This window comes from Ceratotherium simum, chromosome 5 (genome assembly GCF_057802395.1).
Source record: "Ceratotherium simum simum isolate JZ-2026a chromosome 5, ASM5780239v1, whole genome shotgun sequence".
NCBI lineage: Eukaryota > Metazoa > Chordata > Mammalia > Perissodactyla > Rhinocerotidae > Ceratotherium > Ceratotherium simum.
In genome coordinates, this window is record NC_141904.1 from 77,785,644 (window position 1) to 77,799,432 (window position 13,789).

The 13,789-nt window shown below is 43.6% G+C and overlaps 1 protein-coding gene across 1 annotated transcript in view; it reads left to right on the forward strand.

Moving 5' to 3' along the window:
• Positions 1-2,259: 2,259 nt before the first annotated feature.
• ITPR1 (inositol 1,4,5-trisphosphate receptor type 1) overlaps positions 2,260-13,789 on the forward strand; it is a 321,115-nt gene continuing 309,585 nt past the window's right edge. The window contains exons 1-2 of the mRNA XM_087431374.1: positions 2,260-2,420; positions 3,207-3,282. The gene's annotated coding sequence lies outside the window, so the exon portion shown is untranslated. The remainder of the gene's footprint in view (positions 2,421-3,206; positions 3,283-13,789) is intronic.

Below are 13,789 nucleotides of genomic sequence, written 5' to 3' on the forward strand. Positions count from 1 at the left end.
ATTGTTTTCATGAGGGAAAAGAAGAGAGGGGACAGCTGGGAAAGGTGTGGACTCCTTTGTTGTGACAGGATGGGGAAATTTCTTGATGATGGGGAGTGGTAGCTTGAGGCATTAGGTAGAAGGCTCTAGTGCCCTGTGACTAGGGGATAATGCTGAAGAGAAGAGGGGCGAGAGTGAACAGAATGAACACAAACTTTGTCTACTTTACAGCTTTGCTCATTCCTGGACTGGTATTAAATGCTTATATGAGCAAATAAATACAATGCATACATTGACACTGGGGAAGCAGCGGAAGGGAGGGTAGTAGATAAGGTCCAGAGTTCGGGAGTCAGGCAGCCCAGCCTCCTGTGCAACTTTGGGAAGTTACTTAACCTCTCTGTGCTTCAGTTTTCTCATAAGTAAAAAAATGGTTCGTTATAGGATTTGATGAGATAATGTACATGAAGAGCTTAGGATAACGGCTGGCACGTGGTGTGTACCCCATAAACATAATTATTATTAGTTTTGGCACTAATTATTACATCAGTAATAATTATTAGCTGTGGTGCGCCCCTCATTTGCTCCTGAAGTTTCACAGGCAATCCTGATAGCAAGTAGGATGACAGGAGACAAATGCTCCTGATTGTCTCCTTCTACAATGGCAAAACTGGGGCAACGAGATGAAAATGACTTGCCCAAGGGCTCAGAGGCCACTCCTAAAATGGGGAGGGAGGCCATTTAAGGCAGTGGCAATGGGTTTCCCCAAAGACAAGGGTTTAGAACACTCATAGGCTGGAATTAGAATCCAAGCTGCACCACTTAATTCACGGTGTCATCTCCGGAAGTTACCCAATTGCTCTGAGCCCTCAGCTGTTCACCTGTCAAAGAAGGATAATAAATATGCCTAGGGTGGTTAAAACTCAATAGCATGAAAAATGTATGTGGTCTGGGCTTAATAAAATCAGCCTCCCCAATTACCGTTATTACTATTGTTGTTATAGCAGATCCTACGCAGAGTCAGGCAGTGCCTGCCTGACATGCTGTGCTGGGTTTCGGCTCACCACTGTGGCCCAGAGCCTGGCATAGTGCTTGACATCCAGTAGACACTTAGGAAACGTTTGTGGAATGAATGCACATCATCTCAGGCAGGGAGGGCAGCCGGCTGACTTGGCCTCGGAGCTTAGCTCTCGCTCTCCTTCCAAAAGCAGGAGCCTGAAGCAGCTTGTAGCCCGAGAGCCCAGGCACTAGTTAGCAGTGAGCTGAACCCACCTTCAGTCCCTGAAGCTCCTGTCGGAGCTGCTGGAGGGCCCCCCGTTTGGACACGCATCTTTGTGTAAGCGGCTCTCTCCGAAGCCCTTGTTTTTCTGGTTTGCGGTTTATTTACTTAAGCATTTACAGCTCCCGGGAGCAGAGGGGCTGCTTGAAGCAGGGTCAGGACCGAGGTCGCGGTCTCTATTTATTTTCTGTCTCCCAATCTCAGCGCTGGCAAGTAACAACACGGCTCCTTTATCTGTGCACCGGAGAGGCTTGCGTTTCTTCCTGCGGGGCGAAGAAGGACGCACGGAGTTCGGATACAGAAAAGTGTTCTCAAGCCACTTGCCTGTGTCCCCGCTTGCGTGGACCGTCGCTCCCACACTTAGTTTTCTGTGCAAACCAGAGCAAGGCAGAGCAGATTAAATAAAGACAACCTCGCGCCTTTAATCCTTGACCGCAAACACTGGCGTTTTTGTGCCCTGGATTTCTGAAATTCTTGGCTCGGGGACTCAAGGCGGGGGGAGGGTGGGTACAGCTTGTAAAAACTTCCCAAAGCAGAAATCCGAGCTCCTCCCTGCCCCTCGCTCCCAGTGATACCTGGATTCAAGGGAAAGGGGGCAGCCAGAGGAGGAGCGTCCCCAGAGGCTGGGGGCGCCCCCCAGGGGTGGCTTTCGATCACGGGCTCCAAGCCAGGCCAGCTCCCCCTGAAGACGCGGGTTTGAAGCCCAGACGCCCCGCGCGACGCCCCTCCTTCATCCCCGCGAGCCGTCTATTTAGAGCCCAGCCCGGGAGCCCAGGGGATTCTGGGACTTGTAGTCCTCCCCTGCAGCCCCAGGCGCCGCCACGACCTCAGACTTGGACTACATTGCCCAGGGAGCTTCCCGGCCTATATAAGCAGCGAGGAGCCGCTTCAAAGTGCAGTAAGCATGTGGATGTGCTGCTGAAGCGTTTCCTCAATCTCGCTGGGGTGGGAGGAAAGGAGGAGGAGGTGGTGGTGGAGGAGGAGGAGGAGGAGGGAGAGGCAGAGGGTGGAGAGAGAGAAAGCGCACGCCGAGAGGAGGTGTGGGTGTTCCGCTTCCATCCTAACGGAACGAGCTCCCTCTTCGCCGACATGGGATTACCGAGCGGCTGCTAACCCCTCTCCTCGCCCTGCTCCCCCAAACCGGCGTGGCTCCCCGGGCACCAAGGTTAGCGGCTGGGGCTGGGCAGAGGGCGCGGGGAGTTGGTACTGCACCCCCGGGCGCAGAAGTTTTTGCCCCACTCTCTGGGAGTTCTTGGTGGATTTGCATGCACTTGCATGCATTTGGGGGTTCTTTTACTGTGGGCATTTGGGGGGGGTTCATTTCAGGTAAAAAAATTCTCGACTCCAGTGACTGGCTTTGAGGGCTACCCATTCTAGACTGGAATGGCATTCCCTCAAGTTGGAAACTTGCAGCAACTGCAGGAAATAGTTTTTTTTTTGGGGGGGAGATTGTGGGGGTGTCATATGTGAGTCCGTTCAAGGAAACAGCCTTTCTTAAAATGTAGCCCTCCCTCGAGCTGCATGGTTGGGAGAATAATGCATGTGTGGGGGCCCCAGTGGGGACGGTTTTAAAAAAACGGAAGAAAACCCGGGGAGCGGTGAGGGATGAAGTGTGGACGAAGCTCACGCCCAGTGAGGATGCGGGCTTCGGATACTTGGCCTCCGCTCCGGGAAATAAGTGCTTTGGGATCTGCCAAAGACTTCCCTTAGTTCCAGCTCCCCGGCACGTTCGAAGTTTGTGCGTGCCTCGTCTCACCTGTCAGTTACATACTGGAAATAAGGAAGCGAAGTTACCTGTAATCTTTGCCCAAGTGATCCGACCCACCTGCCTGTCAAATTTAGGGGGAAGGCTTCTCCAGGAAGGAGGCTAAAGAAGGTGGAAGCATGGAATTTGGAGCATTTCTGTTAGGGAACCTTCGCGGTCTCATAGTCTTTCTTTCTAAATACTTAGGAGCTGATTACAGAGGAGCAGGATTCGCACCCCTGGCTTGGCGTGTTTTGGCAGCAGAGTGCCTGACCTGGGTCAGGTGAGTGTGGAAGCCTGAGTGCTGTAGTCAATAATGAGTTTTTGTCCTAAGCCTATTTTAAGTGCTCTCTAAAGAGCCATAGAGATGGGGAGTAGGAAGGAAAAGGAAACTCAATGGTTCAGTCTCCAAAATTTGTCACTGCCTTTGGTGAGGGCTTTTGGGAGCAGAGGAGATCCGAGGGGCAGTCCTACCTTGCACTTTTGGCCATGGCTCAGAATTGAAGCAGAGTGAAGATTTATGAGAGGAGGGGAAAAAAGCCATTAAATAAAAAGGATGCCCATTGGTGGCCTGAGAATTGAACTTGCCAGGCAGCATGTTGATGATTTAAATTCTGAAGGATGCAGTGCATTTCATCTGCCAAGATATGTAAGCAAAAATTAACTGCCTCTCTCTTTCAAAAATAGTCACTTTCTTTTTTCTTACTGTGAATGTGTGTTTAATCAGAGTAGGTTGGATTGCAAGAAATGAAAGTGATTGCTGGTTAATTGAAAGAATTAGAACTTTAGAAAGGGAAGTAAGTTCTTCAAGCATAAGTTAGTAGCATCCAGCCCTTGACTTGAAGCCACTTGGATGTCAAGGAATCTGATAGGTCCCTGTTGTTTAGGTACCTGTAGTGGGATATGACCTGAGGGCAGCATTTTCTGTGAACACAAGCAGCTCCTATTTTTTTCCCCAAAATGGTCAGACTGCACTGCAAGAAAGGGAGGTTTTAACGGGTGCTCGTACATCCCCATTGCTGCAGATTTGGTCATCAAAAGTTTTTTCTTCCGAAATGGTCAGGAACAGGGTAAACAACAGGGTAACGGGTGAGGGACTGGGCCTTGGTAACTTCTTTAACATTCTAAATATTTAGCTGTTCCCTGGGCTACAATGTTTGGGCTTTTCTAATTAAAAAATGAGAGTGCGACGCTTCATTATAGTAGTATAGTCCTTTTGTTTCCTGTTGATAAGATCCTCAGGAGTGCTGGTGGAGTGGGAAGCATTTGAATGTATGAGGTCTGGTTCCTTCTTGGAGTTCTATTGACTCCCATGGCTCCATGGGCACTCAAAAGGCCAAGGATTGGGTTCAGTTCCCCTCCTCTCAGTAAGCTGTAGCCAAGGAGAGACTGTTCCACAGACTCTTCTCCAACTGGTTGCTAAAAATAATAATACTGACACATTAAGGACTTGTAAGTCAGATCTAGAGCCATATATCATGGAAACCCTGTGAGTCAGGTACAGGTGAAGAAACTGAGGTGCAAAGAGTGAAATCTCTTACCCAGTAGCTAGTACACAGTGGAAGCAAGGTATAACCCCAGGCTGTGGGGCTCTCCTGTCCTGTGTCCCACAGATGTGTCTAAGTTGGGGGGTGGGGAATGGTGAGGGAGAAGCTAGGAAAAATGGTAAACTTATTGCTGTTGATGAAATAACTCTTGCTTATGTCCCACCAATGATGCATGAACAATACTTATCTTGATGTAAGAAGGAAATAATTTTGCTCTGACATAGGGATGAAAGAGTGTGGATGTTTGAGGAGGTGTTAGGTGTTGTACTGAGTTTGTTTTGGAAAGCTGTATGCTGAAAGTCTGAATGAGGAGAGTAAAAGAAACCAAACCAAACCACAAGGAACATTAAGTTCAGCATTAGATTCATCTCATACCTGAAATCCATCTTGATCATCTACATCAAGGCATCTGAGCAGGTTGAAAGAATGAGGCGTTTCTCCATCTGAATAATTCGAAAGTTTAAATTACAGCGAGTCTGAACTGTGAAATGTTATCTTTTCATATATCCTTCAGTTTGCTTTGTGGCCACTTGTGCAGAACGCTTTTCTTTTTCATTTCTTTCTTTCGTGTGTGTGAGTTGAAAGTACAATCTGTTCTTTGAATAATTCAAATCAAAACAGACTATCCTATCAAAATTTCCTTCTTATCGGACAAGGAAAGTTCTTCATGCTCTAAATGAATTACTACTGGCCTCCACTTTGAGACCCGTGAAAGTTGTTTGAGGTTGACAATGGTATTATCCATTTCAACAGAGTGGTTGCCATTTGGAGGGAAGTGGCATCTTTACTTTAGGAATGAGAGGTGGAGTGGTTGCTTAGAGGAAAAGAAATAGATGAACTCAACAAGATGGATCTGTTGCCTTTTTCCTAAAAATATTTTCAACTGAAGAATACTAGGATATTAGAGAGAGAGAAAAGAAACTTCTAATCCAATGGTATACAACCAGCTTACTTCCAGAGAAAAAAATCACATGGCTTTTTAGCTCATTTATAATGATCTCATGGAAACTCTGATTTCTTTACAAGCAGCTCTTAAAAAACAAACCAAAATGAAACAACAAACACCAAATATGAACAACAGAAAAAAAAAAAAAAAGTTGGGCTGGAGTTAGGTTTCTAGGTCAAGCTGTCCTTGGATACATCTAATTAAGGAGTCCACACAAGGCCACTGTCCCATCTTGTTTGCTGTTGGCTTGATTTTTTAAAATAAAATGCATTGCATTTGCAGGCTCTATATTAACTGGAAGTACATGTGATTTTTAGTTCACTTTTGCTGTTTTAAGTTTTTGCATGGCTCTTTTGGTGAAATCAATTAAGGCTTGAAGTCAGTGACATGAATGACATAATTTCTGTGATTCCTACCAATTGTCATGGTGTCTGTGATTCTGAGGTTATTGCTGATGAGGATGAAGTGAAAAAAGCACTGAAACCATCACCTATTGAGCTAGTCCTTATGTTGAACTAGATCCGGATTCTTCCCTAAACTAGACATACTTTAAGGCATTTGGCGTGATAAATCTATTCAAGAAGTTCTAATACCTGTTAAAGTTGTTATGATCCAAGTGTTTATTCCTTCATTCAAAAGTTTCTTGAGCACTCGCTATGTGCCAGGGTGTGTTCTAGGTGCTGGGGCTACATCGGTGAAAGACCTGCTCTCAAGAGGCTTATATCCCAGTTGTGGGAGGCAGCCAATATAAATAAGCAAGTATTATGGTATGACAGGTAGTAAGTGCTATGGAGATAAATAAAGCAGAGTAAGGGGGAACAGAAAATAACAAGTGTTGGTGAGGATGTGGCAAAATTGGAACCCTTCTGCACTGGCGATGGGAATGTAAAATGGTGCAGCCACTATGGAAGACTCTATGGTGGAGCCTCAAAAAATTAAACGTAGAATTACCAGATGATCTGGCAATTCCACTTCTGGGTATGTACCCCAAAGAATTGGAAGCAGGGACTTGAACAAGTATTTGTACACTCATGTTCATAGCAGCATTATTCACAGTAGGCAAAAGGTGGAAACAATCCCAATGTCCATCAACACGTGAATGGATAAACAAAATGTGAATATCGATACAATGGAATGTTATTCAGCCTTAAAAAGGAATGAGATTCTGATACGTGCTGCAACATGGATCAAGCTTGAAAACATTAGGCTAAGTGAAATAAGCCAGATACAAAAGGATAAGTAGTACATGATTCCACTTATATGGGGTCTCTAGAGCAGTCAAGTTCACAGAGACAAAAAGTAGAATGGTGATTGCCAGGGGTTAGGGGTGGGGGAATGGGGAATTTGTTTAATGGGTACAGAGTTTCATTTTGCACAGCGTGGTGAATGTACTTAATGGCACTGAATTATACACTTAAAAATGGTTAAAATGGTAAATTCTATGTTATATATGTATATTTTACCACAATAGAAAAAAAAGAAATAAAATGACAACAACAAGAGAACAGGGTAAAGGGGATAAGGGAGCACTCAGGTAGGGATCGGGAATCGGGGAAAGGTCTTTAATCTGGTTCCTTTAAGCAGAGATCTGAAGGAAGTGAGTGGTTAACCATGTAGATATCTGGGGGAAAGGATGTTCTGAAGGGCCAGAGCAGCAAGTGCAAAGGCCCTGAGATGGGAGCAGGACAACCTGTTTTGAGGCAAGGAGGCCAGGGTGGCTGCAGCTGAGGGAGAGTGCTAGGCATTCAGGTGCGAGAGGGCGTCAGGGTCAAATTGTGCGGGGGCCAGGTTGTTGCAGGTAAGCAATGACTTATTTCCCTGAGAATTTCTAAACTCGCACTGAATTCTCAGTGTGATTCTCAACATCACTGAACCCCATTGTCCTTTCTGAAGAGACTGGTGAAGCTGGCAAAATCACATACCAGATTGGAACTTGATGGGGGGTAAAACCCAGATTTCTAGACTGTCTGGTTAATCACTTGACTTACCTGCGATTGTAATTCACTTCCATAGGAAGGGAGTCTTCTTTGATAAATAGATGAACCTTCAGTTGGTTTGAACAACAAATTGTAAGAACCTAATGGTATTCCTGGGGGTTTATCTTTAACACAAACCTTCTGTACCCTGCTGCCACCCTGTAGTCTGTCCAGTCCCATTTTAAGGAATTCTCAAGGAGGACTCATGCTCTGCTTTCTAGCATCATCCTTGGGGAATATGAAGTTCCACATTAATGATCTCCCCAATTAGTGAAGTGGACCCCTTTACATGTACAAACTTATAAAAACATACATTTTATTACTTATTACATAAGATATACGTATTCAATTATAGTAAAACATTAGGAAATAAAGATAAGCAACAAAACCAGTCACCCCCAATCCCACCATCCAAGATTAGGGTTCCAGACTTCCTGTGTATATATAAAATATATATAAAAATTATATGTATATTTAAATTTCATAAAAAGGGACTCATACAATACCTCCTGTTTGGTACCTTGCCTTTTGCACTCTCGCGAACGTCTTTTCTTCTTAATAGACATCTGTGTCTTCATTTTTCCAAAGGTGGCCATACCTTGGATGGGATTTCATTTGAGTGATGATATGTGTGGAATCACAAGAGTAAAAAAAAGTACATCATTCAAGTTTCATCACCATCGTAGAGTCCAGGTTTTCTCATTCAGTTTATACTGTTTTTTTAAGAAAACTAAATGGAAGGTAAAGCACTACTCAAATGTTAGCTATCTTAGTACAGGGATAAAGCCTAGCAACCATTCATTTAAATAGAGAATTTCTCGTTTGTTCTTCAAAGTAACCTAATCTGGTGAGGGAGGGAGGGCCAAGTGTTCTTTTCTGTTTGTTTGCACTAAAAGGACAACTTTACTGTGGAAAATTTGTGTACATGTAATAGTAGAGATCTTAGTGTAATGAGCCCCTCTTTACTCATCACCCACCCTCCATGGTTATCAGTTCCTGACTGATCTCGTTTCATCTATATTCTTATGCACTCTCCCCTCGCGTCTTTGATGACCTTGAAGCAAATCCCAGACATACCAGTTCATCTGTATTTTAGTATGTATCTCTAGTATTGGGATTCTTTTTTTAAAAAATAATCACCATACTATTATCCATCTCAAGAAAAAACAAAACAAATTTTTTTATTGAGTCTGTCTTAGCACTTAAAAATACATATAATAATATATATATAAGCATATTTATCAGTTTGTTTGAATTAGGATCCCCCCAAAAATTACAAATGGTTGATGTGTTTTTTAAATTTTATTTATTTATTGTTTTCCCCCAAAGCCCCAGTAGATAGTTGTATGTCATAGATGCACATCCTTCTAGTTGTTGTATGTGGGACGCGGCCTCAGCATGGCCGGAGAAGCGGTGCGTCAGTGTGCACCCAGGATCCGAACCCGGGCAGCGGAGCGCGTGCACTCAACTGCTAAGCCATGGGGCCGGCCCTGATGTGTTTTTTAATCTGTATATTTCCTCTATACCTCTTTTTTCCATGCATTTTTTGGTTATTATTGAAGAAACTAGGTGATATATTTTCCCACAGTTTGGATTTTGCTGGCTACATCAGTGTGGTTAGTTGAACATGTTTCTCTGTCCCCAAATTACCATAATTTGGTAGTTAGATGTAGAGGCTTGATTGGAGTCAGGCTCTTTTTTCTTTTTGGTCAAGTCTATTTTGTGAACTTCGCTCAGAGGAGTGTATGATATGTCTGGATATGTCTTCTTGTGATATTAGCAGCCATTGATGCTCATTGCCTCAATCCGTTAGTTCATTTGGAGTTGCAAAATTCCTGATTCTGTTTTTCCTTCTGCATTTATTAGCTAGAATATTTTAAAGAAAGAAATTTCCTCCACTTAGTTTTTGGTTCCCTGGGATATAGTTCATATAAGAAAGACAGGATCAGTACTTGAATGTCTCTCTGTATTTTACCGGTTTTCAAAAATAACAAGTTGATTCCCTAGCATGTTCCATGGCAGTGGTTCTTAACTGAGGGACATTGGGCAATATCTGGAGACATTTCTGGTTGTCACAACTGGGGAGAGGGTGCTACTGGCATGCAATGGTTGGAGGCCAGGGATGCTGCTCAACAGCCTACAATACGTTGCATAGCCCTCCACAACACAGAATTGTCCATTCCCAAGTATTAGCAGTGCCACTGTTGAGAAACCCCATACCAAGATGACTAATGGCTGTTTTTTTGTTAGCATCATTATGAACTTATGGATTTAAACATATTTTATATGTTTCACTTTGTGTAGTTATCCTTATTGATGTTCAAATTGTCCATCTTTCCTCAGCGAGAGAGATGCTATTCAAATTGGTTCAAAAGACACACCCTGGTAGTCTTTGATAGCTTTCTTGCTTTCTGTGTGACAAGATGTTCCAGGCTCATCATCTGTATTTCTTGTCCCAGACCTGGAATCAGCCTTTTCTCTAAGAAGCCCTAGTTCTTTTGAGTGGGAAATGATATTTAGACACCTCTGCTCAGGGCTAGATAGGTACTCTTGTCATCTCATCATACAGGTCAGAAAACAGAAATTAAAATGAAGAAAACTTAAAAACTGAACATTTTTAATGGAAGCTTTTCCAAAATGCAATCAACACATCCTTGCCTTTTTAAAAAGACTTCCGAACATACTCAACTTTTTAAACTGATTTCATGTTTTTAGCCTTAGTATCCTGGGGCTAAGATACAGTAATACTCCCCAGATAAGCAGGAATGTTGCTTTTGTTCCGCATCCATGTTTTCAAACTATGTGGTAACCTGTTAACAGGTTGTGAAATCAATTTAATGGGCCTTGATCAATGGCTTTTTAATGAAGTAGACAGGAATAGAAAACATCAAAGTATATTGCATGGATACCTAAAAAGAACTGTGTACATTGCAACAAGTTTCTCATTCTCACACTCTTCTTCTCTCACTCTCACCCTGGCACACACACAGTGAAGGACGGGTTGTAAGTTCAGTGTATTTTTCTGTAGGTTACAGTGAAAAGTTTGAGAAACGTTGTCCTGCGTCTTTGCAACTCCATTTGTGGTCACCAGAGCAGCATCACTGGCTTCAACTGGGAGCTTGTTAGAAATGCAGACTCTCAGACCCCACCTCAGACCCACTGAAGCAGAACCTGCATTTTAGCAAGATCCCCAGGGGATTCATACACATGTGAAAGTCTGAGAAGATCTCTACTGGGGGATGTTTGCCCCTGGGCTTTTTCAGTACTTGTCTTATTTTTATAAGTTACTTTGTTTTTTTGTGGCTGTCTCGCATCTCTTGAAACTGAGCTTTGCACTTCCCCCTAGCAGCCGTCTCATTTTCAGTTGAATGGAAAGGTAGGCTAAATCACCAAGCTATGGTGAAAGTATAAAGGTCTGACAGGGTTCTCTCTAACAAAAATGGGAGCTTTGGTGCTTACATTTGGGGGATTTTTTTTTTGGCTGTTCCGATAGAGGTAGAAAGAGCCCAAAAGCCACATGTGAAACCTACTTAGGATTGTGAAGTCACAGATAGAAACAAAACTGCATTTTAACCTGCTGTTGTCAAATACTTTGAGGAACTTATGTTTTATGACCCGTCGAATCAGCAGAACTTCTGGACTGCTTTGTATAATGTTGCTCATCAGAAAAAGGTGAACATAAGAAAAAATATCACTAGCCTGCAAGTTTCTTGGTGTTCATTTGCATTTCAGGAGGAGCTTTATCTGGGAAGTGATTTTGTTTTGCAAAAAGAGCTTAAAAGCATCCCCATGCATGTATTTCTGAACAGAAAAAGCTGGTACAACACTCAGAGGCATTCATTTGCCTTGGGGAGGGGGGCGGTGTGTGTGTGATCATGTTCTGCCTGTGCATTTGCACATGTTGTCCTTTCTGCCTGCTGTACCCTTCTCCATCCCCACTATAGCCACCTTGCCAAATCCTTCTATTTCCAGTCCAAATGCTTCCTCTTCTGGGAAGCCTTTCCTGATACTTGAAAATCTTTGTCATTTGAAACTCGGGGCAGTTTGTATCTATTTTCCTCATGGGCCTTTTTGGTTTTTAACCCACGGGAGTACCTGACCTATAGTCAGTGCTCACAAAATATTTGTCAAGTGAAGTTATTTTTCTACATGTTTTATCTCCCTTTGAAGGCTGTAGGCTGCTTCTTAGAAGAATCTAATCTTTTGTACCTTTCTCCTGATTAAATATTTCTTGCATTGGCATATTGCTTTGAAAAGCCCCCTTTACTGTGGAGAGCAAAGTGAGGACTGTGTAGAAAAGTATTAAGCAGTTCTTTTTGATAGCTTTTGAGATGTTGCTCAGAACAGCTCTCTGGAGGGCATTAGGCTTGGGAAGTTGTTGAGTGTGACTAAAAGGGAGTGGAGGTGAGAATCAGGTAGTGAAACAAAGCTGCTCTCAGGTCACGGTGGTATTGCCCTGCTGGACCGCCGGATGGGGACTCCCGTGGACTGTGTTGACTCCCTTTTTGGTACAGGCAAAACATGTAACATCTGTGCGTCTGTTTCCTCTTCTGTAGAATAGGTATAAAAATACCTGCTTTGGGTCATTGCTGCCAAGTTGTAGAATAATAAATGCTTGCAAAAAGTCTTAGAGATAAAACAAAACAAAACCTATGTCCTGGAACAGTGGTTCTCAACCAGCGGGGTGATTTTGCCCTCCGGGGGACACTTGGCAACATCTGAAGACATTTTTTTTGTCGAAACTGCAGGGGAGAGGGTGCTACTGACAGCTAGAGGCCAGGGACGCTGCTAAACATCCTACAATGCACAGGACGGGTCCCCCACAACCAAGAATTTTCTGTCCCCCAATGTCAATAGCCCTGAGGTTGAGAAACTCTGTCCTAGAGTGATTTTTCCAGAGTTAGTGAGACCTTTCTCTCTCTGAGAATATTAACCTAACTTTATTTGCTGGGTTTTTTTTTTTTTTTTTTTTTTTTTTGTGGTTCAGGCTGTGGGCAGAGGGGCGTCTTCACAGGCTGGGGCTGACTTTAACTTTTTAACAAAATAAACACCCTCTCCCATCCCCCCCAAGCACTGGCCTTGGTTTCTAGAGCCCTGTGGTCTGCTCACTTGGGCCACTAATCGGCTGTGTGATCTCCAAGAAATCAATGAGAGGGGTGTTTTTCCACCTATAAAATGAGGAATTTTGGCTAAGTGATCTCTGCCGACCAAATGTGAAGTTTTCTGACTGCCAACTTTGAGCTTTTGGTTGGCCTCTTATGCTGGCCTTGAGGAGTAGGAGACACGGGAGCACATGTCAGTATTGACATCTTTTCTGAAAAATAACTGTGTAGATAATGTATTTGTTTCGAGAACAGGTTTTTTCTTGGACATATTTGTGAAAAGGCAAGTTTATTTTTGTGTGTGTTTGAGAGTCTAATGAGCAACGTTTAAACTAGAGAATCGCTCCAAACTTCAGATTTAAAGCTATTTCTGAGATTCTCATAGAGGGCCATGCTTAATGTTGAAACTTCTGAGTTGGTGACTTCCTTTGGGACTGGCTGAAAACGAAAGCAGAATACAATTTTTTATGCTCCGAGAGAAGTGTTTTTTGCAGTAGAATAAATTATCTCTTGATGGGGACACGCTGCATTTCTGAGGACAATCTGATTATCCACTAATGGGACAAGAAGGCAAGGAGAGGCCGCACATAAATGTGTATGGTGGGGGGCCACCGCCGAGTGTCCAACTCAAAAATGTGCTGCTCATCCTCATTTCACAATAAAGATGATATCGTCAAGAGTCTTTGCTCAAGGGAAGTTCCAGAATTAACTGTGAGAGTACCCAGTGACAGAAGCAGAGACGGTTGTAAAGAGAACCTTTTTCCTTCCCTTGGAAGAGTCAACTGTGAATGCGGTGGGTTCTCTCTCCCCCCTGTTTACAGCCATATTACCATATATGTACCTGGGTGAGGGCATCTTAAGGAGGCTTGTGCTTCTCAGGAGGGAGTGTCCTTGGCCTCCAGCCAGGAGATTGATCAAATGCCAGCAACTCTTCCTTTTTCTGTGCATACTCTTGTTTTCCCTCTAAAAGTCCTCATGGTTTGCCTGGCTTTGCCCACTGGGGGCTGCTTGACCTAAACATGAAGTGGTGTTGGTGGCGCCTGTGAGTCCTCCAGGCCTTGTTCACATTTCTGAGGGACCAGCTACCTATGGCTTCTTGGATCTCCAGGCACTTTTAAGCCTTGCCACGTAGGCCCTTCTCTTTGCAGCCTAACTTAAAAGGAAGCTTTTTGATTTTCTCCTTTTTAAACAATCATTTTTAAAGCAAGCAGCAATAAAA